At 42.7% G+C, this 25,170-nt stretch overlaps 1 protein-coding gene across 2 annotated transcripts in view; it reads left to right on the top strand.

Moving 5' to 3' along the window:
- PTPRG (protein tyrosine phosphatase receptor type G) overlaps positions 1 to 25,170 on the top strand; it is a 397,969-nt gene that overhangs the window by 178,140 nt on the left and 194,659 nt on the right. The gene's annotated exons all lie outside the window — the stretch shown is intronic.

Genomic DNA, 25,170 nt, shown 5'->3' with positions numbered 1-25,170 from the left:
TAAACATACATGCATGTAATAACATTTTCTCAGCCCTGAAAAATGTAGACTGAGATAGATTTTTGTGGTGCTTAGTGTTTAAGTATTTGCAGTATTCCTCAGTGACATCAAAGCAATTGTCCACAGAATAGCAGTAAGCACGTTAATCTCCCTGCCCAAAATGTAGGTATTTCATGCATGGTGTTTGGCATGCAATAGCTGCATGTTACCAAAATCCCTTTGATAATAAAATCCTTTCTCTATTAAAAATAAAAAATAAAAAGCCTGGTGCTAAGTATTTACTGCATGGCATTTGTACACCATTATGTATTTAAAAATAGTGTTTTAATACACTAATAAAAAAGATGTCAACTTTACATGTTGGAGTAACCCTGAACCTTGTAGATTAAGCAGCTCAAGATTTGTGACCCTTTGGACAAATTCATTTTGCTGCAGAAGTTGGGCTGCTTTTCATGCCCAGTCTCATGGTATATGTGGTACCTGGGATTAAATGCTTTAGCTTTTAAGCCCTAAACGCTTAAGTGTCAAACATGTCTCCTTATCCTCTGTTGGCTCATCTGTTGCAAAGGAGGATTCCATTGCACGCAAGAGCTTTTTATTCGGCGGGAAGAGTTCAAAACACAATTGCCTTAGAGTCACGTCTTCCCAGCACGCCTGAGCCAGCCTCAGTGCCTGCCACCCCTGCAAGGTGATGTGCTGCCACCTCTCCTGGGTTCCTCTGACCTCCTGGTAGCATCTTCACAGAATAATTAGGAGGAAAACGAGCATTAAAAAAGTTCAGGCCCCTGTGGGATCAGCCCTGCCAGCAGCCAGGATGGTGGAGAGGGAGTCAGGTACGTGGGATGGGAGCATCCAGCCCTGACAGCAGCAGAACGACGCGTGGGTCTCACCCTTAAGTACCACAATGTCTTGGGGTTTTGTTGTGGCCAGCATTTTGTCACTATAGAGTTGAAAGAAAGGGAAGTCTTTACGGTGTACATTCCACATACGTCCTTTGTGTTTGGGTCAGAACAGTGCTTTTAGAGGAGTGGGTAGCAGCAAGAAGCAGCATTTCCATAGTACGGCCGTTTCTTCGCTGTTACCTGCAGCGTGCTTCTAGGAAAGGAAGGAAAATGGCTGTCAGATTGCATGGGCGCTGGGTTGAACAGGAGCTCAGCACCTGCTGCTTTCTTCCCTGCTTATCAGTGTGCTGGCCAAGAAGAGCCTGTTGGATGAGATTATTTTGTATACATATGTGTATATCTATACGTGCACAAGTCTGCTGAGGTGGTATGGTTGGTTACTTTCAGTACACCTGTTGGTGAGAGCTGTCGAAAACACTGTGTGTCTGCTGGGTATTCACGGCTGTAAAATGCAGGGAAGAAGTGAAGTTTATGTTGATTAAAAAGCCTCTTTGTTTATTCAGTGGTGATTAGCTTCAGAGCAGTGGCTCGGTTTTGTTTTTAATTTGTACATTCAGAGTTTCTCAAAGAATAGCCAATTAAAGAAAACATACATAACGAACGCTTCCTTTTAAATGTCCTAAAAATAGAGTTTTAGATTGGAAGTGTTATCTCAACTTTAACTACACAGTAGCATAAGCTATAATAATGTGGTAATAGCTGGAGTTGACACAGCAGGTAATGAATCTTCAGCTGGATATGAACTTTATTATCAAATGTATGGTTTCAGCTTGAGTCTGTCTCTTGTTGTCACAAGAGTAACATTTGCATAATTAAATAAATGATCCTAAAACTGTCTGCTCCTGTGTGGCTGTGAAATACAGCGCTTCTTTCTGTCAGTGCTCAGGCTCATACTCGTGGATTATTGGAAAATGCATCACAGAAAATTAACATCAAACCTTTGGTCTTTATGAAATAAACAGTAAGCAGACGACTTACGGAACCAACAGCCTGGGTTTTGTTTCTTGTCTCCCTTAATTGAGCTTATCAGCGACTTTTCATTGAAGAGAAGAATTGAAAAGGGTGTTTGAGGGTCTTTGCAACAGCTTAAAAAAAAAAAAAAAAAAAAAAGAAAATCATGGTAAAGGAGTCTGAAGGCGTTAGGTGTTCTTGAAAGTTGGGGCGAGATAAGCTTGTGTTCCTGGGCTTTGTTTACTTTCGGTATTTCATGAAGCAGATTACACTAAGACTCGTTGCAGCGCATTAACATCAAAAGGCATTTCAAGGGTGTAGCTCCCACTTTCTTCCTCTGTGTGCTGTTTGTTTGTTTTCCCATCCTCTGGCTGTTGCTGATGGCTGCCTTTCTGTGTTTTTAATTGAAAATTGCAGTGCAGCCCCTACTCTGGTGTGTTCCCCTTGCCTTGGCCTGTGCTCCTCAAGCCTTAGGCCTTCAGCACAGGAGGCGAAACTGCAGTCGTTTGGGTTCTGGAAGGCACCAGTTCAATCCCTGATTTCAGCCAAAACAGCACTGGAAGCAAAATAGCATCATAACATCACTTATTTGTTCAGCTTCCTTTCGTTGGAAGGGTGGCTGTGGGCAGCTGCAGTGAGGTGTTAGCCCAGGGCCTTCACCTTCAGTGTGTGTTTCTCACTCTGTGGGCCCTTGGGTCGCTCACAGCTGGTGGAGAGAGCTGAACTCGCTAGCTTTAATTGCTAATGAAGCTGGCGAAGCACAGGGCGTGGTGACTAAAAGCAGGCCTATTACTAAACTGGAAGAGAATGTACAACCCAGAAGACGCTTGGAATATAATAAAAGACTTTTTCACTCAGAGACCTTCCTGAGGAAGGAGACTGGGATCACATTTTGTACCTCGATGCAAGGTATGGATGAATGGATTCACGATGAATTTCATGAGTTTTCTTAATGGCTAGAAACAGCCATTCAGGGCACTAAAAAAGAGGAAAATAACTGGCCAGAGAAGGGATGTCAGTGGCATTGATATTCTCCTCCTGTCCCCATCCAGCACCCACCAAAGCCCAGGGAGAAGTTCAGCAGGATGAGTGTCGGGGCTGGTGTCACTTGTGAATTGTTGCTCTGGCATTGACGCTTCCCTGGGAGGAATAAAAAGAGAAGGCAGCATTGCTAAAATGCCATATATGTTTCCAAGCGGTGCGTTTCCTTAAACGTATCAACTCTACCATGATATTTTCCAGACATAATAGAATGTCATAGTTCTACCAAAAATCTGTGATTGATTGCCACTATAATGAAAGCCAGTGTACATTGATGTACACATTTTAAACTATTTTTGCCTTTATGCTTTTCTTGTTTAACCTGACATTTCTGATTACTGTATCTAGGTACCTAAATATGTCAAATGTTTATAGTGCGTAAAGATTTTTTTTTTAATAGCACAAATCACATTTAATCCTGGAATTTCTTGAAGGTTTTTCACCATTGTTGGGCATGTTCTGTTCAAAAAAAAAAAAAAAAAAAGAAAAAAGAAAAAAATACTGCTGTGTGGCTTTTGGGCTTTTGAGAGGACTGATTTATAACAGTAGTCCAATCCTCTTTTTTAATCCATTGGCTGAATTCAGTTTGTTCATCCTAAATTTATTTCCCAAGACATAGAACAAACATTTAGTTGAAAAGTGAGTAGCTTATTCCATTTCCATATGTTTTTAATTGTCCAGTTCCTCTGAGAAAAGACCATTAACTGAACCAAATTGCAGTTTGGATGTGAATTTTTCAGCATGGATCCCTGCCCAAAAGGTGATAAATTAGATGCTAAACTGTCTTTGATAGTGACCTGAGAGATTAACACAAAACTATTTTGAAAACAGAAGGAAAGATTTGTTAGCCAGTCAGTGACTGTCAGTTTTGGGCATCATAAATTCCTTCAGTACTCGCCTTATGTGAAGCGAATGACGAGAAATGGGAGAATTTCAAGCAAAGTTAACCCTTTGGCATCCCCATAAAACTTAGCATTAAACTTAAGCAGCAGTTATGTTGGAACTGTAAGGAAACCATAAAGCTTCTCTAGCCTCCTGTTTGCTGTTTAGCTTTTTGGTAGCTGTGATTGGAGAGGGAGCACATGGGGGGCTGGTGGGAATCTGTAAGTGTACAAGAGCTCCTGTCCTGTGGGGGCTTCAGGTTACGGATAAAGCAATAACAAAATACAACGGAACAATTAAATCTAAGGTCCTCTGTGGGGCTTGGTTCTTGTGTTCTGATTTTATGCATCAACGCAAGTACAGAGAGTTTGCTTTTCTTCCACCATTTTTAACAGCCCTCGAGTTAAATGAGAAGCATTTAGAGTGTTTTGTACAGCTGCGCTGGATACATTAAATGCACAGACATGCTGGCTGTATTGACCTGAAAAAGGAGAAGATATGCATTCCTGTAATTTCAGCTGCTTTGTGGTCATTAGGCAAATGTCATCGTTTTTATGCTTGCATCTGCCATTTGACGGTGACCTTTGGTGAACGCTGCCGGTACCTCTCAGCCGGTTAACGCGTGCCGCCACGGAGTGTAGCACTTTGCTGCCGCGTGGCCCCACCACGGCTCCTTTCCCTGTCACTCGTGGGTGGGTTAGCTGTGTCCAGTGTGGGCCCTCCTAATTTCCACTTCTGCCAAAAGTGCTTTGGAAGGTGCTCGCTTAAAAGGAGCTGGATCTTCCAGGATGAACCTTGGAAGAAGCTCATTTTGAAGGACACTTGTTCTCCTCTGTTAAACATTTTTCCCTTTAGTGAAATGTCTCCGCCTTCAAGGGATTTGAAGAGAGCCTGGGCATGACATCGGAGTGGATAATCTTTGCAGCTGCCTTTTTCAGCAAACCTCCGGGGAGAGGGGGGGAGAAGCAAGCGTCTGGGAAGCCAGAAGACAGGATATTTCTTCAGACAAGTTGAGAAATAATCAGGGGCTATGGGAGGCTTCTCGGGATGAGAATGAGAAGGAACAGATGGATTCTGGAGATTACCCAGCGGGATTTAGTGACCACGTCAACATGGAGGGTGGGGGGGAGGTTTTTCAGTTTTACGAAGTGCTCTGTTGCTTTTATTTAAGGCAACTCTAAAACCAGTGACAAGCCTGGTGCTGGGTGATACTTGGGTGCTGCCGATGGTTTATGAGGTTTTGACTAGGTCAGTCTCAAATAACTGTGAAAGCAGTAAAGAAAGGGAAGCTGCTGGCAAGGAAATAGTACCTCTTTAAAACCAACCAACCAACCCACCACGCAACAACAGCTCTCCACTTGAAATGATCACAAGGCAGTTGGGAACTCGCATTTGTTGAATTAAAGAAAGAAATATATTCTGTTTTTATTGGGAGATTGTTGGGATTCAAGGCCATTTGTCTTGCAGCTTTTTTCTGAGTCCCCTTTGTCTGGGCTTACTTTGTTAAAATCACTCTTTGTATTTCGGTGTCATGGTCAGGTGTGAGATCAGCAGGTCTGGAGCAATGCCCCTCACCATGGGTTACCTTAGGTCCCGTGCCGCCTTATCTGGTAAAGGAAAGGAAGGAGATCACAGCTTTCAGATTCCTGAATAGGGCAAAATTTTAATACTTTTATGCATGAGGCACTATTTTTGCATTGACATGGTTTTGTTCTTTTTTTACTTGAAAGAAATAGCTAAATTGAGTTGGGCGTTTAAACTTGCTTCAGCAACAGAAGGACCAAAAAAAAAAAAAAAGAGAGAGAACCAACTAGCCAGATTATTTCTGGCCTCCCAAAAAGAATTGAAAATGCTGAATTTTAAGATAGATTTTTTGGGAAGTATGTTTTAGCTGCAATATAGAGCCATATCTATCAAACATTGAACAGAACTATTTTTAGGCTGTCAGCAAAGACATGAAGGACATGGGAAGACACATTTATCCTCCTCTAGCTTCCTGATGACCCTATTCAATATAGTGGGATTCCTACATTTTTTCCTACCTATTTTTAGATGTGTTTTTTTCTTTTGTTTCTTGTTGCTTGGCAAAGGCACTTGAATGAAGAAAATCTCTGCAGAAAAATGATTATAATTACATAGAAGCAAGTGCCTACGGGGCGATGCTAGGAAATGACTTGAAATGCTTGCAAAATAGTTTGAATTGATTGGCTGGATTGGTAAGTTACTCTAAAAGCATAATGAAGAGCGAATGTAAATAAAATAGGAAAGAGTATTCTCAAAAGGCAGGTAGCATTGATGTCCATTCTGCTCAAAATGGGCTGTAAAAGGCTTGTGGCTCTTTGTATAAATCACGCTCCCTTCAGCTTTGAGAAAGCTTTCAGTGGAGCTTTTGAATCTTAAACAGGCAAAGCAGTCATATCAGATGTAGACTTTTCTTTTTTTCTTCCTTCTCCATAGGGCAAATAACACTAACCAGATGTAGTAGCACAGGCTGAGCAGACAGCTGTAATCCCCACTGGCTGTGTCACCACTGTTGATCTTTTTTATTGCATGGCTCATTCTTGTATTTTTCGCAGTTCTTAACGACCCATCTTCTCTGTTGCTGAATGTCATTTTTAATCTACAGGAGCCTCCTTTTGGGTTGTCCGCATATATTTCTGCTTTCAGCTTAGGTGAGAATGCCACATAGTAGATGCAACTCATAAGCATTGTGAATTACAGCTCCTCTTGAGACTACAGCTGGATTTATGCTGGATGTGTTTATCAGGTTGACTTTTGCAGTAGGATCAGACAAAATTTTGTGCAGTTGTGATATGGGAACAATGAAATGTTTAGATTTGTTACTTAAATCCCATCTTGCCTCTAGACGCTCTTGCTTTGCAAGCCTCCAGTTGCAGCTGGATTTTATTTATTTATTTTTAATTTCAGCACATGGCATTTTTTGTGTAGAATTGATTTGGAGCAGGTCCGTTTGGTCATATGGCTGACAACTATGTGTGGGATCACTTTTCATGGCTACAGTGGCTTTGAATGAGTGTTCCTCTTCCCAACTTCCTTGTGTGTTTATTAGCAGTTCCTAAACCCATTGCAGTTGCCTATTAAACACTATTCTTCATCTTTACAAACTGCTGGTGCTGCTAAGATGCTTTCAGGCAATGTAATGAAAGAAAAAGGATTCCTCTGTTTTAACTTTGAGGATGAGCAGATTCTTTGCCGCAAGTACTTAATGATAACCTGGGAGACAACACCAATTTGTTCCTACTTGCTATCCCATAGTGGTTTCCTGTTCAAATCAAGATTAATTTTGATGCCGTGTCTATTACTGTGTTCTGTTCTCCTTCCTCGGCAGTTGAGTTCATATTATCTGTGTCCTTACATTAACCTTTAGGTTCTTACATTGTAGAGTTGACTGGATTTTATGGTGGACTTGGAAACAATTATGAGTTTCACTGGAAATGCCGCCCGAATTCCTACTTCACAAATATTGAGCAGAGATGTGAGCGCCATGAGCGATGGACAGATTGTGGAACTCTTGGTTTGGGCTGCAATGTCTGGGACAAACTAAAACTCTGGCATCAGTATCGATTTATGATTTTATTATGCTTGTGTAACTGAAATGTGATTTCCACCTGAGATACCGAAATGCCTTGATTTTGAAAAATGTTGAAATCGACAGATTCTGCTTGTGGGGAAAGGGGGAGCTTTATTCCACTCCAGCCTCCCCGCTCCTGCTTCCCAGCCGAGATACCTGCCAGATCCCTCTCAGACTGTAGGCCTGGCCACGGTGTGGAGACCAGCCCAGTGTCCCCTTTGTTTCTCAGGACAAGGCATGGTACTGCTGCTGAGCTGTCATGGTCCTTGTAGTTCTGGGGCTGGCTGACGAGACCGCAGCCGTGGCCAAGAGCTGTCAGGATGGAGGAGATCCACGGGAGGCCCCCCTCTGGGGCATCAGGAGGGGGTCTGCTCGCCCAGGCAGCCTTAGCTTGGAATTGGCTTCCCCTGGTGCCTTGCCAGCTGGTATCTGCTGCCATTCGGGGGCTGTGGCAGGCTCATCCATCGCCTGTGCTTTTTCTCACTGAGGTGATTGCAGAGATTGTGATAAACTTAATCCAGGGTGGGAAGTCTATTTTGTCTGACATTAGTCAATAAGCCATACGTATTCGTGTACAGAGGCCTACAGGCTACAGGGATGATGCATTAACAAATCCCTGAGTAGATGGCTTACCTCAACACTAGCACATACTTCTTAAATGCCTGGGGAATGCCCCAGACTTCTTCAGTGTGGTCAGCTTCTGCCTTCTTCTGTAAGGCCCTCACCAGCTGATGCATTTCTTAGGCTTACTTTGTGGTGGTGCTGTTAGAAGCATGCAGCCCCAAAATACCTCGACTCAAACCACGCCTCCGTCTTCCTTTGCTGTTTCCCACTGTGATTTCTATAATTGTGGGGACTGACCTGTTAACCCCTCGTGCGGGGATGTCTGCTTCGTCAGGGGATCCCTTGAGGTGCCAGGAGCTGGAGTATCGCAGGGGGCTCATCCGAGGTCACATCTGCAGGCACTGCCCCTCTGGGATACGTGAGTCCAGCAGGGCTGGAGGGAGGATGCAGAGGTTTCCTGCAGCTTGTCTCGTAGAAACCTTTTGGAGGTGAGTTTCTGCCTCTGTGGAAGTGATGGTAACAGCAGAGGAGGAGGTGGTGAAGGTATTTTGTAGGGACAGAGAGATGTTCCTGTACCTGGTGTCTGCAGCCCGAGGGGATAGAGCATGCTGAGAAAAAGGGACACATAACGTGTTTGTGTATCGAGGAGTTGCCTCAACGTATGAGCTGTCTGCCATGTTGCAAGAGTTTGTTAAAGAAGCCTCTCCTTTCACTAGCTGCTTTGTAAATGCATAAAACAGCAATGTTTGCAAACCAAATGCTTGCAGTTTGCGCAGATCCATATCACACATTAAGCATTCGCCAGGACCACTGACACATGGCTCTCCCAGCAGCCAGCTGGCCACTGCCATATATAAAAGTTTTGGCAAAATTGTAGAAACAGATTTCACTCGGGAAAGAAAGATGCGCTGGCTTGAATGCGTCTGATGAACAAGGTGGAGTCACAGAAACAACACCCAGTGATCATGTCCCCATCTTTCTCCTCTCCTGCATCTCTAGCATTTTTTTACTATTATTTTTGAAGATACGGTTGTCTTAATTATTCTACAAACTTACCTCTGTGTGTAAGTGAGAGCTTGGTGTGTATTTGTTCTCAGGTTTTTTGAAGGTATCAGCCTTAATGCTACATGATGCTGTGTGTGCACCCTTTTGGTCTCATAAGGCACTGAAAATAAGTCAGATACGACCTTCAGTGATGAAAAAAAACTAGCTCTCAAAGGGATTGCTAGCGTGAATTTGTGTGGATGTTTTATGTGAGCCTTTGGACCTCTGAAATATGAGTGCTGTTCCGAGATATTGGACTGTGTGCTTTTCTTCTACTATGAGCCTGTCTCTGGTGGAGGTAACAGTTGTTCCTACCAGTACATACTGGTATTGTTGGCGTGAGCAGTTATTACTTGGAAAATTGTAAGCCAAAAATAGATAACGCTTGTGTCTGCAAGGGGATTTCTTTCTCTTTCCTACTAATATGTGCAAACACAAGCTGCGTTGTTGTCAGGTAACCTTTTTTCTTTGTGCTGTAGAGAGAATTCATCTCAGGCACTTCTCAGTGAGCTTTCCGTGCGGCATTTGTGTTGGGAAAAACAGGCCACATCTCACGTCCTCTAAGCCAAACCTGACAGCCCTCTGCCACCGATGTGAGGCTGAAAATGTAATCCCTAATCTGAGCAAGGTGATCACTGCTGGAGAGCAGGCAAAAAGAGGAGAAGGCTGGGGAAAGCTCAGGTGATAATGCAGCTCCCAAGGGAACAACCCCAAATATCCCCTCTGTGGCTCTGTGTCTGGGGACGGACAGGTTTGGGGGTGAGGCAGGGAGGTGGAAGCAGAGCTGTGTGTGTGAATGTTTTGGGTGGGTTTCACCCTGTGTAGCCTGCCAGGTAGAGAAAAATCCCCTTCAGGGTCACAGATTCATTGCTTCTGAGCTTCAGCATCCTCCCCTGTTCTTGGTGGTGCCTCTTCCCCCACCCAAACAGATCTCACCCCATCCATCCTCGGTTCTGGTAGTGCCACGCTTCCAGGTGCCCCTTCCCGGCTGTGAAAAGGACTTTGTGCCGCAGTTTTTCCTGCTCTCTCCCTCATCATCAACCAGCTCTGCAGTCTGCTGCTGCTGCTGGCCCTGCACCCTGTGCCTTTTTGCTCTTTCTCCCTTAGAGAGGAGGACGGCAGCGCATCGCGGCTGCCCGAAGAGCAGCGCTGCTCTCACGGCCTCTGGCTGCCTGGGGAATTTTAAGCAGGGCTCCTTGGGCAGGCAGCGGACCTGGTGTCACCGCGGGCAGCACGCTCGGTTGTGCTCTGCTGGGCCGGCTGCCTTGGCAAAGTGCCCCGGGAAGTACCTGGGATTAAAAGATCAAGGAAACTTATTCCGTTTCAATTAATCTGCAAAAATACTCCAGGAGCTTAAGCGAGAGGCAGAATCTGATGTCGTAAAAGGATTTCAGGTGATGAGATTTGTGATGCGACAATGTCAGGAGCGTTCCCTGGTACTGGGGAACGTAGGAGCCTCTGTGAAAATGGGAGGGCAGGAGACACGGGGGGGGGTTTCTGCCATTGTGGGAGCAAGCATCCAGGGACAGGGAGGAGGGAGGAATGGGACCGTCTCTTCTGCCAGTACCCACGTGTCAGATGAGCTCTGCTGAATCGTTTAACTGCCCTTTGAGCACTCTTTGGGGAATTCAGCATCCCACTTGGGTGTAATAGCATTTAGAATTGTTTAAAGAGAGGTTTTTCTGGGTGTGGGATCAGATTCATCTCATTTCCCCAACAGTGTCTTAATATTTTCCTCTAGTTAATATTTAAATAGCCTGCTGATTATTTCTAAGGAAATGAAATTAAACTATTGGTAACGTTGCTGAGGAACAGAGAGAAAGACAGTGTGAGCCAGAATAACTTTTTTTTTTTTTTTTTTAAGGCTGGAAACTGTGCTTTAAGTTTCACTGGAAAGCCAGCATAGAGAGAACTTTGCAGCTAGCATCAATTTTGTGATTGTTACTTAACATAGATCCGATATGTCTGTTTGTTGCTTGACACCCTCATCTGCTAGGGAGCTGCCTCAGTAGAAACCTGTACGTGTTTTGTGCAGGAACTCATTTATCAGGATGAGGGGAAAAGGCACCGGCTCTCGTGCAACCAGTAGGGAAGGCTGTGGTCAGAGGGCAACCAAAAGTGCTGTCCTGCTCGGCTTCCCTCTTCTGGAATCCCTGACTTTACTGAACGGTTGCCCTGTGATGTTTGTTTATTTATTTTCAAACATTAAGGAGGTTTAAAAATGAATCTGTTGTAATCCGTGTAGCAAAGCCATTGAGTTGTGTTTTGAATGAAGATCGCTAATCTTTTATCTGTCTGTGCCTTTAGACTACGTTTTTACAGCTGGGATTATCTCTTCGCTGGGTAGTTGGGTCAGTAGTTCATTTCTTGAATCAGTGGCCAAACAGAAAAATAAAGGCAAGGAGGTGGGAGATGGGAATTATACTGGATCGATCCTACAAGAAGAGTACAGCTTATTCATGGTGAAATGTAAAGCAAACCAAATGCATTGCAGCTGAAAGGAATATTTTTTTAAAGGGTGGTGGTAATAATCCTTTTCTAGAGCAAGAAGAAATATTTCTTCAGAACAAATACTAAAGCATTTAACTTCAGGCTGGTCAAAGTGAACATGTGAGGTTTTTTTATTTTTATCTGAAAAAAGCAGGTTTGACTAATTTGAAGCAGATTTGTTGGACTCCATTTCAAACTGGCCTTTTTAGGCAAGTTTAGGCAAGCTCTGTATGTGAACAAAGCCCATGGACCTACTTGTGCGCACCCAGGGCCCTGCCCAGCCTAATGGCAAACCCTGCTACTTTCGTCTTCTGCTGAGAATAGACCAACACTTAAAATGGAAGAAAAAAGTTCTAACTAAAGGCTACAGTGTGGGATAGAGGGATTCAGCAATCCCATGTTTCTAATTGCAGATCAGATGGAGGTGGTTTTGGTAGCAGGGTGGAAATATTACAGTTAAAGGGAACCATCTGTTCCCCCATTAGAAGCAGGGTTGCAAGAAACGCCTGAAATAAGGCATCCGTCACTGTCTGCCAGTGGCTTAACGCAGGCAGTGGACAGTGATGAGAGCCAGCCGTGGAGAAGCCCCGCAGAATTTGCTGGCATTTCTTCCGTCTATGAATATGCCTGTTCACAGCGAGGTCAGGGAATAACAGCACTGTGTTTAGGAAAAGATCACGTATGGGAGGAAACTCTTCTATTAATTGCCGTTGAGGTTTTAAAAAACTTGTATCACCTTGATCCAGGAAACCGAGTGGTATTCAATAATCGTAGACTGTGCCCTGGAGAGATGTCTCCAAGAACAGAAGCCAGAAATAATTAAATTTATGGATGACTTTTTTTTTTCTTTTTTCTTTTTGGTTATGCTACAAGCACAGTAAAAGTTTTATAGGCTTCATAAAGCTGACTGGCACACACCTTTCTTCAAATCTGAAGGATCAGTATATATTACGGTGCTGTGCAGTGATCAATAGTACAATAACACCAGTTATGAAAGGCTGAAGACCCTAAAGACGCACTAATGAGAAAGCACATTTTGCATCTTAAATGTGAATTACGTTCCTGCAGCCAGAGTGCTGGTGAAGGGGAACTTTTTTCTCTGCAGTTGGTCTCGCATCATGTCAGAGACTAAAACTAAGACCTTAAGTGAAAGGCTGCCGACAGCCCGCTTTTCAGGATGTTCTCAGCATGGTGGGATTCAGTCAGGGGGGTTGGGATCAGGCCGTATTTGGTCCCCAGTTCAAGTATTTGGCAAAGCGTTCAGAAGTTGTGTCTTCAAGACATTCCCTGTCCCTGTTGTAGATGCTTGATCAGAGATGAAGGTTTGTGTCTTCATTGAACAGAGCTGTCCAGGTGGCTAGATCCAAGCTTTCAGTGTGTAAGAATAGTGACAGCCCCTTTCAGCAGGACTTGCAGCTATTCTAACTGTAGGGGTGTGTGGAATGATGTTGATTGAACTTGAGAAAACTTCTGGAGTGTCAAGTTATGTGCTTCGAAGAGGGTTAAACAAAACAGAAGGGAGTAATCCAACCCCTGGAAGATGCACACTTGCTAATTTAACAATCAGGTTGTCCATGCTGTCTTGTGTTGAAAATACCGTTTAGAAATTATAATCCTATTAAAACATTTTAGCAATTGTCAAGATAAGAATTTGCTTTGTTGCAGGCAAACTGTTTTTATAAAACATTTAAAGATTTGGAAAAATATTAGCTACCAGGATGTTTCTATCTTATCTTATTCCATACCAGAAGGGGACAGTTTCACAGACATCTCGTGTGTGTTGTTTTGATTTGTTTGTTTTAATTGAAATGCTGCATTCTGCCTCTTTTTTTTCTTTTTTTTTTTTTTTTTTCTTGCTGAAAAATATTAAACTGAATGATAAGAATAACACTGCTCATTTCACTAAATTCTCTAACAAACAGTTGCTCAAATGTGAGCTTATTGCTATTCATGAGCAATATCAATTTTCCTTTGGTGTTTGAATGTACAGTTTGGAGAAAGCTGAGTCTTGCTTGCAGCATATTGCTGCCTTATGAGCCAGCAAACTGTTAGCAGAGCAGGTATTTATTTACTCTTGTGGTCTTTGGGTACTGTGCAGTCCTTTGACGGTAAAATAGGGAGGTAACAGGAAGTTACTTGGTGATTCTACCAGCCGCTAATATTTTTGGTTTTTTTACTTCTTTCTTTGGTTGAAGTTTTAAAATCTAAATTTAAAATAATAATAATAATAAGTTTTTAATGGGCAAGTGCTGGTTCCAAGTGCACTCAGAGGAGATGACAATTCTCCCTGCTGCTAAAGCTGGAGCGAGTATGGGACAGACTTTCAAGTGCCCTCTTCCCACTCTTCTCCCTTACAGACTTCCCTGTAGGGAGAGCATCAACTTCACCATGGTGAACTATTTCTCATAAAGCTACTGACTTAGATTTAACAGTCCAGCCTATCCTGATGTTCACAGGATTTTGTGGGTTTTTTTTTACGGCAATTAAGTTGTGTTCTCTGCAAAAGGGGTAGATGTAGAGTAACTGGCTTTCTGTGTAGCTCTAATCTCATGTATTTTTAAGAAGCGTTGTTTATACGGCTAGCATATGAGGCCTATGCATGTGAATACCAACAGGCCTGATGGAGATCTAAGATTTAAATAATTTTCTAAACATGTGCTAGGAAAGAAAGTGAAAACACCAAATTTGCTTGGATCCTTCGTGGAGCTGTTAAGAAAACACTTTGTCTCCGAAACTGAGAATTAAATGGGTTTGCTATCTTCCTAGCCCCATTTGGCTTATGTGATATACAGATGGGTATAGATGTAAAATAGGCCTATATACTGCATGCATACATGCACAATAGATACACATGCACATAAACATTTACAATGTGCGTTAAACTTCAGATTGATTTAGGCTTAGGGAGAAACCAGGGATATGGATTTTTTGATGCTTTTCGCAGTAGTATTTCTCTATTTGTGTGGAAGCAAATAACCACTGTAAAAGCAGACTCCACTGGAATAATTAAAAGCAATTAGGTCAGTATGTTTATAAGTAGTCTAACGAAGTGTCTACTGAAAAATAATCAGTGAAATCATGGTAGTCCTGCAGGGGAAACTGTAAAGCGAATGAATACCCAGGGGAGCACCAGTCAGTGAGATGTGCAGTCCTCTAGCACTTAACAAATCAGCTGACAAAGGGGGCTTTGAAAAGAAAATCAATTTAAGTGAAAAGAATGCATTTATCAGAGTTTGATTAAATAATGCAAATATATCACAGGGAAAAACGAGGTTTTCACACAGCTGTTTTAAAAGCGCCATGCATGCTGGTGCCTGTGTAATGGTTGTTCTGAAATACTGGACACACACAGGTATATGCCTGCTGTAATACATCCCAGGCTTTGGCTTGTGAATCCCTGAGGATTCAGGGTTACTTTCTTCTTGTTGTTGTTTTTGGTGAGGAGTCCATGCATGGTATCTGAGAAAAGAAAACCAATTATCAGTGGGCTTAAACCCACAGTTACTGGGGTCTGCACTCCCCCAGGAGACTGGTTTTGCCATGTACAAATCAAAAAGGCTGAAAACCCCAGGCATTACAGATTTTGCAGAGGTTGGAAAATTAGTAGCTGCAGGATTAGGCACATAGCCCGTATAAGAGCTCCTGTATATATTTACAACCTTCTTCAGTACCTCATTAGTCTTCAAAAGGTGTTTTGTTTTGTTTTGTTTTGTTTTGTGTCTGTGTTTTTTTTTTTTTTTTTTTAACCTGGTTCTCATGAGTTTTGTGACCCAGAGAGTTTGTTATTGTAGCAAGGAAATGATGCTCTTTTTTGTTTTATGAGAAGTAAATGTTAAATAAATTGAATTTTAATGTTTACTATGGTCCCGAAGGAAAATAAAGCCATTAGCTAATGACCATAATGATGAACAGATTTTATTTAAATTTGGAATAATATTTGATATGCTACGCTATTAATGATGATTCTGTTAAAAAAAAAAAAAAAAAATCTGTATAAAGGAATAAGTGTGATTTATGCAAGCAATATGAATTTGAAAGTGGTGTAAAGAATCTGTTCAGACTGGTATTCATTTATGTGCAAGTATAGATGCTGAATATAGCTAGCAATACTTCCTGCTTTGTAAAAACAGAATTGCAAACTACCCTACAGTTATCCATTCCTTTGGAATATATTTCCCTTAAGTTTACCTGAGCAACAGAAAGGAATTAGTAATCATCAGAATGATCTTCCAGGAATTAAAATTCATGGTTTGGCACATCAGAGGTGTTTTTTTTTTTTTTTTTTTTTTTTTTTTTTTTAATTATTATTACTATTGGAGGGATTGCAAAATCTACACTGTAAAATACCTTAATGTTGTTTACGGTATATACTATGTATAGACTTTCCTCACAGAGTAAATCTCCAGTGTTTCATTTTTCTTAAAGACTGTTTACAATAGATAAAAATATGTGCAAGGTTTTTCTTTTAAAAAAAAAAAAAAAAAAATGCTGATAGCAAAAAGAAGGCACCTGTATGGTGTCAGTAAGGTGATTCTGGTTATGCTCACGGGAGAAGAGAGCTGGAGATCTGGGTTTGGTGCTCCAGCCTTTCGATGGCCTTATTCCGGTCCCTCAGGCTCAAAACACGAGAATGCTAGCTGTTAAGATTAGCAGCATCAAGTGAGGGTTTACGAAAGTGCCCCTGTGCTGCTCCAGTCCTATTTAAATCTTCACAGTTGCTCTTGGGGCTTTACGCAGCCTTCATCACTGTTGTAGGCCTCACCTGCGCCATCAGGGGAGCGAGAACAAGGAACCCGGGTCGTGGGGGCCTCCCAGGGTCCTGGTTAACATCTGGAGCTGCACGTGGAAGGAAATTGCAAGATGTAGAGGCTCTGGAGAGCAGATGGAGCGTGTTTCCCATAGTTTAAGGGGTATCATTATCTTGAAATACAATCAAATTAAATAAAAATTGGCCTACGAGTCTTTTATTGTTCCCAACTTTGGCTGTCCCACCAGTATTTGTTTTATAACCACGATTTATGAGAGAATGAGGTGATATATCTATCACCGAACGGGTTGTACTTCATCTTGGTGCTGCTGATCCCAGCCAGATACTGATGATAAATCCCCCCCAAAATTCCCTTTTATGATTTTTAACATCAGTGAGGTTGGATGCTCTTTGGAACAAGGGTGGATCAAGGCATGCTTTTTAAGCCTTGTACCCTTGTAACACCTGGGAGATAAACTTGCAGCTTCAGCTGGAGTCTCCTGTGTGCCACATGGAGCGAGCCTGGCTTGCCCGAAATGCTGCACTTCTGGAAGAAAGGCTGAGCTGTGCTTGCCTTGTTAAGTGCAGGCCATGGCCTGCTGCTGAGCACTGCCATATTCAGCACTTAGAGATCTACTTGATGAGGCCTGCTGTGTAACCAGAGCTGTTCTCGTGCCTGCTGACATAGCCCTGTCTGGCAAGGACAGTGGTGCAGGAAATGTGTCCCCTGACATGGGTGATGTAGCTGACTGTGGGACACCGTGTCTCTGGTGTAACAGCCCCATCCCCAAGAGATGGTGGGCTTCTCTTCCTCACCATGAGCTTTGGTGATGCTGCCCATGAGAGCGCTGCAGGGTGAAGCCTCTCCTGGCTCAGCACTTGCATGGAGAATTAATTTTGTGCATCAATTAAGAAGCTATCTTTTAAGCGACACCCCTGTAAAGAATTACCCTACCCCTGTAAGGGTTGAAAATGTTGCTGCAGCCGTTAGTATCTTCTCTAATGTCACCAACATGTCCTAGGCTGTCAGCTGTCCTAGAGGAACTGGTGAGCTGCAGCAGGGCTCCCTGCCTCAGCCCCTGCACCGTGTCAGGGGGCAGCCGTCTGAGCAGGGACCCTGCCTTTCTGCAACTGTTTGCATGCATAACCTGGCAAAGAAAGCTCAGCTGTAAGGACTTCTGTTTTAAAACCGAATTAAAATATTGTCATACAGATTAGAATGGAAAAACACACAGCTAGATCTCTAATGTCTTCTCGTTGCTGTGTACATTGAATAATTATTATTTTATGAAGATAGTGCATGGTAAATATTTATAAACAAAGCAGGCAAACAGTGAGACCACAGTGAATAAATAACTATAAATGTATCGAAGTCCTGTTTCAGAGCAAACTGAAATCACATTCCTTGCTATATTCAGTATCTCTTTTTTCCTTGCACGGGGAGTTATATGGTTGTCCGTGTTCAGCTCCAAAGGGATGACATTGGATATATTCTGGCAAAATTTTGGTTTAATATCAAAGTGGTATTCTCGTTCCGTGCATAGAAACAAATAATCTCTAAATACAGATCTTCTTTTTGGTATAGTAATTACTGCTTCTTCACCAACTATAAGAGCAATTAAGCCTCAACTAATGAGCAGTTTTCTACATTATAGTTATTCTGCTCTATCTTAATAACACTTATCTCATTAAATAGCTTTCTTCCTCCTTCAGAAAAGAAATGTCTAAATTTATTGCATGTTTTACAGCTACTGGTCAGCAGAGCTTAATTGTTTTATCTTTTGAGGCAATTTTAGTTGCCTTTCTTTTTCTCAGGTGCATCTGGTTCTGTTTACATTTTTTACCCATTTTAATTTGGCTTCTTCAGCTTGCTTGAGAGCATAAAGCCCTTTACCTGCAGGCCCCGGTGGTGCTTTCATCTGAAACAATGGGACTTAGCGCTGCAAGGAAGGCGTTCTGCTCTCAGAGCAGATGTGTGTTAAGTGTGAATTTCATTCTCTGCCTTTTTATCTAACGAATTTAGAGAGCTGGTGTTTCAGAAGGTTCACTTGGCAGCTTTTTTTTTTTTTTTTTTTTTTGGCATGCCTCCTTCTAATAATTTAAAACACGGTATTTTGAAATATCTGAAGCATTAGCTACCAAACTAGTGAGGATCTGCGCATTGTGTGGGTCAGTGGGGAGCCACTCTGAATGGAAATGGCCCAAAGGGGTAAGGCAGCACTGCCAGGTCTGCTGGTTTTATTGTTAATCTCACACAATTTGGTGTTTTTCTTAAAGCCACAGCTGCTGGAGCCTTGGAATGAGAGGAAAATTCATCAGCTTCCACGTAAAAATGTAGGAATGGTTATGGGAGAGGAGCATGAAAATCTGTCCCAAGTATTTCCTTCAGCGTGAAGGAAAAAAAAAAATCCTATGACAAGACCCTCCAGAACTCTCTAGTCATTTTTGGGATCAGATATCATGATTTCAAGACGAAAATTCATGGTGGGACTTGGGATATGGTAAATGGGGGAGATAAGTTCTCCAGAGAGGCTCCTTCCTCTTTGGACGTAGCTCTGGCTCTGTGTCACCTGTGGCCATGGGGAAAACCCTCTGCAGCAGTGGTTTTCATGCAGGAGATGTTTGGTTTGGTTTGCTGAAGGAGCAAATACGCCTCTGAAAAAGAGTGGAGGGGGAATCCTAATGCTTTTTATTGACCCATGTTGCCACAGTGGTAGTCGGTGCTAAATCAAGGTGAAAGAAAATGTGGTAAATCCTACGGTTATTTAGTTCTCCTTGTTAAAATGCTTGACAGTTTAGAACCGGATTTGTAGAAGCGTTATTAAATAAACTGGCTGTGGCATATTTGCTTTTTGGACCCTGTTTAGCAAAGCACTTAAGTAAATGTGTAACGTGAAGCCCATGAATAATATTATATCTGTGCAATGAATAGAGCGCATAAGTGAGCGCTCAGTGTCCGAGGCATGAGGAGCCCTTGAACTGGAACTATTCACACAATTCAAGTTAAACATTTGCTAAAAAGACATTGGATTATTCAGCTATTTAAAGTAAAGCATGTGCTTAAGTACTTTGCTGAGTCAGAGCCTATAAAAAGAAATGTTCACAAAAACATGCGAATGCTGAAAATGGAAACTCCTCGCCAGCTAACTGATATTGTGTCAGAAACGCAAGCGAGCTGAAGCTGGCTACGAGGCTGTCGTCGGATGAGTTAGCGCCATGCATCTTGTGGTGCAGCTCGGGACTGGGCCTAGCTCTCAAGTGTTTGTGCTGGCTGCCCTGGGTGAGTAGAGCTGGAGTCTCTTGCAGGGCGATAAATCCACTGCTTGGTTTGCAAGTCATCGTACCATGAGCATTACGCTACATGATGGGCATGCTATGAAACTCAAAGGTTCTCTCGGCCACTTAATCGAGGCATAAACTGGAGCTGTGAGATAAACTCTAGAGGCAGAGTGTGAGTAAAGAAGATCAATAAGATCTGTCTCAGTAACTACTAAATTAATAAACTTCTGTTACTGATTTACTAGCTTCTTTGTATAAGTGGTTACATCCAAAACTTACTTCAAAGTAAGCCCTGCTTGCTCTTTTTGCTGCTGTGAAAACCTGACAAGTCCAGCAAGACCAGAAGATGTGTTATGTAGGCATGTCAGCTAGTATCGGTCACTGGTAGTGTAAACAAAAACTAAACAAATAAAACCTCTTTTCATGCTCGATAGTATGAGGTATATAAAAGCATCCTAAAGCAAAAAAGCAATCTACATGATCACCATTTAGCTTACAAAGCTAATGGAAGTGGGTCTGAGCTGAGCATGGGAGGGTGCTTGGCATTAGGGCGCCTGTGTGGGCCCCTTTTATTAGCCCGGCTTTTGGTATTGATGGCTTTGGATTCTTTCTGTTATTTCCCCTGGCCATTAGATTGTTTGGTATTTGTCAATAAACTCAGGTACACTGGAGTACTGCCAGGGTCAGTTGCTCAAAAGTAATGAGACTGACCAAAAGAAATCTGGGGGGATTGAAAAAAAGGTAGTAATTTTAAGGTTCTTTGCCTTCTGGCTCCTGGACCTTTCTTCTGTGTTTTCGAACTTTGCTCTGAAGACAAGGAGCCTGAAAACTTTCTAGTTTAAAAAGCTGGACATAATTCACTCTCATGAGACCAAGAGTGCAGTCTCTCAAGTATACTGGCTACAGCTTTAATAAAGGCATTAAATTGCCTAAGACATGCTCTATAATTAGGAGGGTTGTATTTAATTACTTATTTTGGTCCATGGTCCCAAACAGGGCTTCTGTAATTACCTTATCATACTCAGGATACTCTAACTCATTCCTATGGATTTGCACTGGCAAGAAATTCCAGTCATGGATCGAAATCTATTTTAAATTTTCCTCTGAACAAAACAAGAACAGAAGGATAGGCTGCTCCTCAAAAAGCTCTTGACTTGTGTAAGATAATAAATAGTGCAGGGATACAGACAAGTGCAACGGTGCAGTGGGGCAGCACTGCTTAGCGTAGTAGGAATTGATCTCAACACAACAGCAAGCTTAATTGGCAGCCAGATTTTTGTAGGTGAAGCCATTAAGGATTGACTTAAAGGAGGAAAAAAAAAAAAATCTGTGAATGTGTGTGAGTGGTTCTCAGCCAGGGGAATGATAGCATGGAAGAAAACAGAGCTGTGTGCTTTGAGTAACCCATGGATGGGGAAACTGAAGGCTGACACCGTAAGCCAGATAGAAGCTAAAGAAGATGTGAAAACAATAATGTGCCATGTAGGGACTAGAAAAATTATTATATGTTTCTAATGCGGCTTGAATGGAGAAAGCATTCAGGACAGGTCGGATAAGATGGGACCGGCAAGAGCTCCAGAAGAGGCAGGACTTGGCCACAGCAGTGTTTCGAATGTCGGAGTGCTGGAGAAAAGGGCGACGCAAATCTCCACTCTCAAGACAATCTCATTCTAGAGGAAACGTTCTTCTGTAAGACCAAGTTACACAAAATATGGTCCAATGACATTCTTCAGACCCATTTATCTGTCTTTATGCCTGATCATCTTTTTTGTTGGTTCAAGTCCGTTGGTAGGTTCCACTGGAGCCAAAGAAAGAAATCTAGGCTTTGGGAAAATATCCAGTTGAGGAGGGGACAGTACTCATTTACTCATCTTCAATACAAGGAATGCTCCCTAAGGCAGCGGAGGGATCAGCTTAGGTCTGTTCAGTGTTTTGGATGGAGTGAAGAGCAATTTCCAGCCCAGTTGACTTCCTCACTGGAAGATGGTTCTGGGCAGTGTGCAACTCTTTCCCCCCTGGAGGAAAGCTGTCCAGACCCAATGGCATTTACGTAGACTTGCATATGGGTAAGTCCCTTGAGAAGCATGCACGTCCATAAAGAGAAAATGCTGTCTACTGAAAACCCCTTGTAAGCTACTGTTAGAAGGCAAAATAAATACTGGGCTGGAAACACGATGAGCTGGCATTAGAAGTAAGCCAGGGGTTGAAACTCAGACTGTGATTAAACACTGAAACAATCTTTAAGCAGAAAATAAATAGTGACTTCTTAAGTCGTGGTTTCTTCAATGCTGAATAGTTTTCTGAAAGAGGTGAAGACTGTTTTTAAGGCTCTGTGGAGAGGTAGCTTTCTGAAGTAATGACTTGTGCTCATCATGTCAGTATGTGCTATCCAACTGTTTCTTCTGGCATGAAAACCTGTTACTTTTTAGTGATACTGTGAGCGGGGAAAAGCAAACAAAACCTGAGATTCCATCCCTGCAACACAGCAAGTTTCAGCAGCCTTTTGGAGATGTCGTAAAGGTTTTCCTTGATATAGTGAACTCTTTACAGACCTGAGTAACTCTCAAAGATATAGGGAGCTATTGAGCTAGGTAGTTCATTTTTGCTGAGAATTAGAAATAACAAAAACTGGTTTCTATTCCATGCATTAATATTCCTGTCAAGCAAATGGAAATAGTGTTTGAGGAATAGATTGTAACTGAATAAGAAGTTAAGGCTCAGAGTAGAGTTAAAGAATGTGTGTAAACTATACAGCCAAGAAAAAGACTGGCTCTGTTGGAGGTGGAGTGTGTGGTTCTGCATAACAGGTGAACTGAAAATGATGGGTATGACAGAAGCTATATTTAAATGAGCTGTTGAAAGCAGTGTAAGAATAGAGGAAAATGATATACACAAATCTCAGTGAATTCTGTCCTCCGCAGATCTAATTCTTCTGCCACAAGCAAAAATTGTTGCAACGGAACATGAGGAGCTAACTTCTGTGACTGAGCGAGTAGGAACAACAGTCGGAGTTGGCAAAGGTACATGCCTTGAGGCACGTGAAAGGAGAAGGAACAAATGTCTTCTGGACAAAACTGAGCGGAAGACAACTGTTATTTTCTAGGACTTCTGAAAGATTTTTCCTTGTGTAGAAGGAAACTTAGAGATCACAATTTCCCATGTTCTGGGTCAGTGCAGTTGTAGAACTTCTGAGCAAGAATTTGTCACAGAAGGTCAAAGTTGTGATTAATAATACTGTGAACGGGTCTTTATTGGAGCCATGTTCCTGCTTTTTCTCAAGTATTCGTTACATACATTTTGGAGGTCCAGGTACTTCTGATTTAAAGGAAGGCCTCGGACAGTGCAGAGCAGGTATCTAATTGTTTGGTATGACACTATCCAGACTGCAGTAGCATGGTGTGAAGCTCACATGATTCCCAGTCTCTGGTGCTGAGCAAATGTTAAGGTAATTAAGTCCTAGTATAGAGCGTGTTCAGATCAGAGAAGACCTCCACAAAGTCTCTGGTATCTTTATATTCTCAAGGGATAATCCTGGTGCTAGTAAAGTCACTGCCAGGCTGTCACTGCACTGTCACTTCGACGCTTCATCTCACCCTGCACTGCGGAGGTACTAAGTCAGTTTGTGCCATAACCTCTCATCCTGCAAATAGGTAAGTTCATGAGTAACTTAACTCCAGTGTTACAGCTTGATATTACTGAGCATAGTCAAATATTTTAAGTCACGTTCCTGAGTGGAGGCTTTTCAGTGGAGTGCATAATAAGTTTCATGTTTTTATTTAGGGAGGTTTCACTCTTATTGAACTCTAGGCTTAAAAGCGCTGTAGGCTTAAAATAGCAAATTACCTCTCTTTATTTCATGTAAAAGTGGAAATGCACTGTTCTTCTGTACATCCAGACACCGGTAATCTCAGTAATGTGTTACTGAAGTGAATCTCCTCTTTACTTTATGTCCCTCCTCCTGTCTTTTTTTTTTTTTTGTTCTGTACTTTATGTATCTTGTTCCAGTCCTTGTTATGTCATGCTTTCACAAGGGCCGATCAGGTTCATCTCCATGCTCATCCTTTCAGTGATCACCCTTTACTGTCTGCCAGCCTAAATCCCTAAAGAAGCTTCCTACATGTCGAACAAAACTGGTAAAAGTGATATATTTTTATCTTGCCACTCAAGAAGTTCCTGTCGGTATGGGCGGCATGGTGCATGTTAGTGCTGTATCAGGAAGAGCCACATTTCTCCTAAGTAGTGCTTTGTTATGAAGTTCATTTGACTGAAAATATTTTGCATGCTTAACTACCTGCTGGTGAATTTTTCTATGCCAAGTAATGTGTCAGGAGCTAGCGGAGCATAGTAAGTTAATTACTTGTGTGCACACTGTGAAGGAAAAGCAAACAGCAAGGCACCAGTGATACGAAGAATGAGACTTCATTTCAGTCGCCAGAGATTGTGTTGTTAATGAATCCGCTCAATCAGCAGGGAATTGGTAATGTAGATAAGACCAGGTATGGCTGTGTACTGAGATGAAGATTAGTCTCTCAACCAAAACATTGTTTTTACTGAGGGTTCGCTAATATTAAATAGTTTTTCAAAAGCACCAGTGAGATAGAATAACAGCCTGAATAATTATGGCTGTCTTGAAAAGACATGATGATGATGATCTTCTAATGTGCTCTGCAAACACCATATAAATCCAATATCTTACAGATTTCACAGTTAAGCGATGCACTCCAGATTCCATTTTATGGTCTATGTCGCCATGGGCTGCCCAAACGCTGCTGTGAATAAACAGCACGGGGAAGCGTGTTCGAAGCTGGCTGCATCAGGCTGAGCAGGGCAGGGAGGGCTGTAAGAAAGCACCTGCTTCACTCACCAGCATCCTCGGTGGCAGTAAGCGAAGATGCTGGCGTGAAGGGGTAGGTGATGCTTGTATGTGGCTCTGGGGAAGATCCCTTCTGGTGACAAGCTCATAGCCTGCAAGCTGCCCTCTGGGGTGATCTTCCCTAAAGAGACGCTCTAAACAACACGGTCATGCTATGCTGAAGGAAAGCACATTTATCCCAGCCTTATATTTTACGCAGCGTTCGCCTGTGCCCCATGGATACTATGTCTGGCGGTGCTCACCCTGACTCGGTCCGTCACCACGGTCGCTTTGCTGCCAGCTCCCCATGGCAGCTGATTTCTCCCCGCAGCAACTGCTTTGCCGCTCACATGCGGGTCATGCACCACAGGCAGCGCCGGAGGGAGGGAAGGGGCTCTGCTGCTGTGAGGCCAGGGGGTGGCTGCTGCTGCTCTCCTCCTGCACAAGTGTGCTTCCACCCAGAGCTCATCGTGGTGCGATGAGCTGAGATCCATCTTAGGGAAATCAGGTCCTTTCCCTCTTTCCCTCTTTCCCTCTTTCCCTCTTTCCCTCTTTCCCTCTTTCCCTCTTTCCCTCTTTCCCTCTTTCCCTCTTTCCCTCTTTCCCTCTTTCCCTCTTTCCCTCTTTCCCTCTTTCCCTCTTTCCCTCTTTCCCTCTTTCCCTCTTTCCCTCTTTCCCTCTTTCCCTCTTTCCCTCTTTCCCTCTTTCCCTCTTTCCCTCTTTCCCTCTTTCCCTCTTTCCCTCTTTCCCTCTTTCCCTCTTTCCCTCTTTCCCTCTTTCCCTCTTTCCCTCTTTCCCTCTTTCCCTCTTTCCCTCTTTCCCTGTC

Source organism: Aythya ferina (genome assembly GCF_964211825.1).
Source record: "Aythya ferina genome assembly, chromosome: 10".
Taxonomy (NCBI): Eukaryota; Metazoa; Chordata; class Aves; order Anseriformes; family Anatidae; genus Aythya; species Aythya ferina.
This window is presented reverse-complemented; position numbering and strand designations above follow the sequence as displayed.